At 39.3% G+C, this 7,098-nt stretch overlaps 1 pseudogene; it reads right to left on the minus strand.

The window, feature by feature from the left end:
* Positions 1 to 463: 463 nt before the first annotated feature.
* LOC102733865 (proteasome subunit beta type-1 pseudogene) lies at positions 464 to 1,441 on the minus strand (annotated as a pseudogene).
* Positions 1,442 to 7,098: the final 5,657 nt, after the last annotated feature.

Raw genomic sequence — 7,098 nt, forward strand, 5'->3', positions numbered from 1 at the left:
GGATTTGTCTATTTCCTCTTTCATTTGTATTACTTTCTATCAGGTATAGTTTGAAGATCTGTTTTTAGCTGCATATGCATTTAGGATTGTTATGTCTTCTTGGTGAACTAATTCTTTCATAATTAGTTCCTTCTTTATTCCTGGTAATATTTATTGCTCTGAAGTTTACTTTGATATTAATATAGCCACTGCAGCATTCTTTCAATTATTATCTGCATTGTATATTGTATCCATCATTTTACTTTATTACTTCAGGCTTTACTTTTTTATTTATTTATTTATTTATTTTAAATGTTTTATTTATTTATTCATGAGAGTCAGAGAGAGAGAGAGAGGCAGAGGCAGAGGGAGAAGCAGGCTCCCCGCCTAGCAGGGAGCCCGATGCGGGACTCAATCCCAGGACCCTGGGATCATGACCTGAGCCGAAGGCAGACGCTTAACCATCTGAGCCACCCAGGTGCCCCAGGCTTTACTTTTTAATAAAAGACATGAGTCCAATAGTTCCAAGATACAAAATTAACCAGTTTTGAAGTGATTAATGATAACAGCACACAAACTGATCCTTCCTCAGGGGAACAGTCTCCTCCCTGATGCCCTCCTTGGTCATGATGCAGATCTGAGTGCATCCCCAGTGAAACCATCCCCCTCCACTGCAGAAATGAAGACGTCTTTCACAAGATGCATGACTCTGTCCAAGAACAGTGGGCCATGGTCCATATTCTGCATGTTCTTAAAACCAACCTGGTGGTCAAGCAGGGGCTGTAACATGGCCCCTGCTGAGCCTCCAGCCTTGAAAGAGTCTCTGCAGTAGAACCCGACCAGGTCAAAGTTGTACGCACAGCTCCTTTCCCTTCTTCATCCAGCCCCTGGATGATGTTGTGAACATAGTATGGAAAGAAGTGCCTTGAACAGAGGATTGTCGAGAGCATTGCAGCAATCGCCCCTGGAGTCATTCATGGTCTTGTTACTAGAATGCTTAAACATCTTTAGTCTTGCTTCAGTAATCTCGGTCAGGGTAAGACAGTCTCCATGAAAACCACTGCATCCAATGGCTGTTTTGTCTGTTAATTTGTAACATTTGGGGCAAATTAAAAACCCTCCCCTCAGTTGAGTGTCAGAAGCAACAACTGAAACATCTCCTCCAGTGATTACCATTGAAAGCACAGGGTGAGAAGCAGAGCTGCAAAGGGCGCAGGTCACTGCGAGGCTCCATCGCCAGGTCTGGGCCTGGTCCCCAGCACACGATCACTTGGCCCCCCGCTGCTGCTGTCTCACAGCGAGGTGGCTCCATCATTTTACTTTTAACCCACATATGCCTTTATATTTAAAGTGTACTTCTTACACATGGCATGTAATCGGGTCTTGTTTTTTATCATTTCATTTCAATTTCTGCCTTTCAATTTGTGTGTTTAGAGTTTTAACATTCAATGTAATTGTTGGCATGATTTGATTAAGATATGACATTATTTGTTGCTGCTTGTCCCCACTGGTTTTGCTCTTCTCTAACCCTTTTCCTGCTTCCTTTTGGGTTAGCTGGATATTTTTTTTACTATTCTATTTCAATGAATATATTGGCTTTTTGGCTGTTTTTCTTTGAATTATATTTTTCATAATTTCAGTAGAAATTATGAATATATATACACTTAATTTTCACAATCTAGTTAGAGTTAGTATTTTACCAATTTATTTTTTCTTAGATTTTATTTATTTATTTATTTGAGAGAGAGAGAACGAGAGAGACAGCACAAGTGGGGTGAGGGGCAGAGGGAGAAGAAGGCTCCCCGCTGAGCAGGGAGCCCAATGCCAGGCTCTACCCTGGGACCCCGGGATCATGACCTACAGGGAAGGCAGACACTTAACCGACTGAGCCACCCAGGTGCCCCATAAATAAAATCTTTAAAAAAAAAGTAAATGAAATCATACAGTATTTCTTTTATTGACCTATTTTCTAGTTACTGGTTCTATCCTCTGTCATCTCTAGTCTACTATTGAGCCCAGATGGTAATTTTTTTATTTCAAATGTTGTAGTTTTTAGTTCTAAATTTTCCATATGGTTCTTTTTTATATACTTTTTCTTTCTCTGCTGAGAATATCTATCCATTCGTTTCAAGTGTTTTTTCCTTAACTTCATGGATCAGAGGTATAATTGATGTTTTAAATACTTTGTCTGATAATTCCAACATCTGGGTTTTCTCAAGGTTCGCATTTGCTGATTGTCTTTTCCTTTGAGAATTGGTCATATTTTCCAGGCTCTTAATATGTCTAGTATACATAGTCACTTAGATATTTTTATTATTAAGTTGTTTAGACTCAAGGTCCTGAGATTTCTGGGGTTTTTGGAGAATGTTGATTTTTTTGTTTGTTTTATCAGGTAATCACCCCATTAGGTTTAGACCATATATTCTGTCTTGCCTTACATGGGTGGCAGGTCAAGTCTTAATTTTGAATGTGGAATAGCCATACAATGAATATTTTTCATCCTTAAAAAAGAAATAAAATACTCAAACATGCTATAATATGGATGGACATCAAAAACATTATGTTAAGTGAAAAAAGCCAGATGCAAAAGACCACATATTGTATGATTCCATTTATATGAAATGTCCAGAAAATGCAAATCTACAGAGACAAAAAATAGATGAGTGGTTTCCAAGGGCTGAAGTTGAGAACAGAGTTTAACAGTAAACAGAAACAAGAGATCTTCCTGGGGTGATGGAAATGGTCCTTAATTTCCTTTAAAAATCATTGAATTATAAACTTAAAACAGATGAATTGTATGTATGTAAAGTATACCTCATTAAAGTTGTAAAAAATTAAATCTTATTTCATTTCTTTAAGAAGTTGCTCTGCTTATTTGGATCTGCCCCATGCAGGTATTCTTCAGGGTTGTGTGAGACTTGTGTGGATGATTCTAACCTCACTCCAATCCTCAAAGCCTTTGCTCTGCTCATTAGGGTCCACCCTATGCATGCATAGCTCAGAAGTCCAGCTGAGACTTATACAGAATTAAGGGGCCCCTTCTCCAGCTCTCTCCCTACCATGATTCTTCCCATACTATCCAGCTTTGTGGTGCTTCTATCCTTTGTTCTTCAGGCCAGAAAGTTCATGAGCTTTCTATGAGTTTTACTTCTAACACCATCACAGCACTATGTGACTGGGACCCACTCTAAGCACAAAGCAGCACAGGGAAAAAAATGGAAACTCATCCTCCCTGCCCATGCAGGGCACTTCTCCAAGTTTTGACTCTACCTCCATAACTTTACTGCTTCTGTTAACTTTTTAGAGTCCTTAAATAGCAGTTTTTGTATTTTTCCATATTTTTCTGTTGTAATCAGCCAGAAGGATGGGCTGTAGTCACCTCACATAGCCATAGCAAAACTACAACTATGACAGATCTAGTTTTGAATCCTAGCTCTACCACTCACTAGCTGTATGACATCGGACAAATCATTGAATTTCTGAGTCTATTTTATTTTTATCTATAACCGAAAGCCTTTTTTTACTCAAAAAATTGATAGAAAAATGAGGAAGGGAAGGCTTCCTAAAGATAATTCCATTATCATTAGCAACCAGAGGACCGACTCCCCTTGCCTAAATGTATTTCTTCGGTTTCTGAAAAGTAACACTCATTATACTTTATTGTAATGATTTGTTTAAACTGTCTATCTTCTCTACTAGAATAGAAGTTCTATGAGGTCAGGAACTGTCTTTTCCTCATTTATGGCTATATCTCCACAACACATTCCACAGAATAGCTACTCAGTATTCATCCAGTGAATAAAGATCCCTATGGACAGTCAGTCCACTCAACGCCTTACATGTATAGGTCTTAACCTCAACACCTGTGACATTCACCTTCATTTCACTCCACCTACTCACAGCCATGGAAGCCCCTCTAGAGCTTGCCATCACCAGAACTGCCCTACATCAGAAATCCTTAACTCCAATATCCTATTCTCTGACCTCTATCCCTTATGCTTCCAGCAACCCTTTACCTTCCAGCTTCACTCTCACTATACATACTCTTGACCTCATAGTGACTTGTTCTTTTTTTCCCACTCTTTTGGTAGAAGGCTTATGTAGCCCCTTTGATGCTGTAAAACACCCTTGGACAAATTTCTCAGGTTGCTTCTCTGTTTCCTTTGGGCTCCATTTGTCAAGTCATGTGTGTACAACCTGTCTCTGTAGTTATTTTACGTATGAGGGATATATAAATGTAAGCCATTTTAGATCATTCATATTGTAGCTTGAAGAACTATATGCTTAATGTGCTACATAAAGGGCCAAGCTCTGAAAAGCCAGGTTAGGTTATTGTAACCTGATAAAACTCCATTTCCTCAAAAACTGATTCCCATTATGGAAGGTTTTCTCTTACACCATATATATTCTCCATATACTCATTATTCATTGAAATGATACCTATGTTCATGGAAAGTATAATCTTGTAATTACATAGACTTCTCACTTTTTTAAAAAAGGCATGGTGGGAAGACAATGTTTTTAAATAGGTAATTTTCACTCAGCCATTAGAAACAAATGATTTTATGAAACTAGACAGATCAATATAGCCTATATTTTAATTCTGGGTTGGTGTTTGGGAATAAATTCCACACAATTCTCTTTTGGTTCTTTAATCTCATTAACCTAGGGCACTGGCATGTTTGCAAGTGATTTATATTAGTTGGGATAAATTTACACGTCCTTCTACTTTCCTGTGTTAATAAAATTTTTACATGTTTTTTTCTTTTTTTAAGATTTTATTTATTTGAGAGAGAGAGAGTGAGTGAGTGAGAGAGAGAACATGAGCAAGGGGAAGGGCAGAGGGAAAAGCAGGCTCCCCGCTGAGCAGGGAGCCTGACATGGGACTCGATACTGGGACTCCAGGATCATGACCTGAGCCGAAGGTAGACACTTAACTCACTGAGCCACCCAGGCGCCCACTTACATGTTTTTTTTTTTTTTTTAATCCCTGTGCTTAAAAATAGCAATTTTTATGATGATTTTGAATCATGAATTCTGGTGAATGATAAAATCTTCTTTGGAGAGGGTGGTTCTCTGGGGTGTAGTGAATGAAGGGGAGAGAGAGAACGGGGAAAGATACCTACTTCTGCTTATTGGTAAAGCAAATGCTGGCCCTGTTTTCCCTAAGCCTCAATCTATTCTTGAACTAAAACCTCTTCTGGTTCTCTTTCTCTCATCATTTTTAGCCTGGTAGAAAATGCTGAATCTTGTTTATCCTAGCCCTAGAACCACTTGGTTTCTTAGGAAATAGATCACAAATGTCATCTACCCAAGAAAAAAGCTACATATATTTAATACATACTTGGGCACTGAGAAAGGGAACCAGTCGATGACCACTGGGATATCACTTAGTTAGCATTCACATCACGTACATATTGCCACAGTACCAACTCAGGCCATAGTATGTGATTTAAAAACATGAAGATGATAGAACTGAGAGCAGATAGAGATAATATAATCCAACCCCTCATATATTTTACAGAGGGGGAAATGAAACACCTGAGAGGTTAATCGACATGCCCAAGGTCACACAGCTATATCATTGCTTTAAACTGTACACTCATTCTGTACCAGTAGAACATTTTGTGATGTAATATGCTAGGCTAACCACTGTCCCTGCAGTCACATAATGATCGTCCTCTTTCATCCTCATTGTAGAAAATATAAAAATAATCACAAATATCTGTTCATTGTCAGAACACCCAGTTGGCTGCTTTAGGTCATAAGCATGAAATTGCACCCACTTGATGTTTTGCTTTTCATAGCTGCAAAATGCAATTTCATTAAACACCATTGATTCATTTATTCAGCAAAATTTGCAACTGTGTTTTTGAAACTAGAGGCCAAGGGTAATATGGGAAAGGGTGCGGTTGTGAACAAAGTAGGAGATGCATTCCTCACTACCACTGAAGAGCTTTGAAACTAACTGGAGAAGGGGGCTAGATATACAGAAGATGACTTAAGAACAAGGCAAAACTGTATGCCTACAGGTGCAGAGGATTATGCAGACTGATTACGTGAGTGCTGAGATGAACCAGAATAATGGTGAGACCTAAGTCAAATGGGGTTAATTAGGCAATTTCCTGGAAAAGGTGAGTTTCGTGCAAGATTATGAAAGTAATTGAAATACTGTGGCATTGAAGAGTGAAGGGCACTCTCTGTGGGGTAATGAAAACAGTGCAAGCAGGAGACTGAGAAGCTGAGTAGGGTATAAGGGCAGAAAGGAAATCAGTCTGGTCAAAACAAAGGGATCTATCCTAACTAGGCCATAACAAACTAAGAGTGTTGGTACTTGGGATAAATACGGGAGCCAGTTCTTAAAGGGTAGGGTGAAAAATTTGCATGTTACCTTCTAAGCATTAGATATCTATCAGTTAATTAAATCAATAGTTACTGAATACCTAGTATGTACCAGGGTTTACCTAAGGCCAGGTGCTATGCGAAGAGCTTCAAACATTGTCTCATGTATCCCTCACAACAAGATTATCAGTTTTAATATATTTCCCCACTTCATTTATAAAGAAACTGAGCCTCAGAGGAAATAAATGGCATTCCCAAAGCCACACGGCCAGCGAAGAGTAGATACTCAGACCCAGAACTTCTGTCTCTACAGCTCCCACTTGTAAAACTAAAGCTATAGGCATTCTCTATAGGTTTTTTTTTTTTATTCTTATGTTAATCCCCATACATTACATCATTAGTTTTAGATGAAGTGTTCCATGATTCACTGTTTGTGCATAACACCCAGTACTCCACGCAGAACGTGCCCTCCTCAATACCCACCACCAGGCTAACCCATCCCGCCACCCCCCTCCCCTCTAGAACCCTGTTTGTTTTTCAGAGTCCATCGTCTCCCATGGTTCGTCTACCCCTCCGATTTCCCCCGCTTCATTCTTCCCCTCCCACTACCTTCTTTTTTTTTCTTAACATATATTGCATTATTTGTTTCAGAGGTACAGATCTGAGATTCAACAGTCTTGCACAATTCACAGTGCTTACCAGAGCACATACCCTCCCCAGTGTCTATCACCCAGTCACCCCATCCCTCCCACCCCACCCCCCACTCCAACAACACTC

The sequence above is a fragment of the Leptonychotes weddellii genome, chromosome X, assembly GCF_054177405.1.
Source record: "Leptonychotes weddellii isolate Sample4059 chromosome X, ASM5417740v2, whole genome shotgun sequence".
Classification (NCBI taxonomy): domain Eukaryota; kingdom Metazoa; phylum Chordata; class Mammalia; order Carnivora; family Phocidae; genus Leptonychotes; species Leptonychotes weddellii.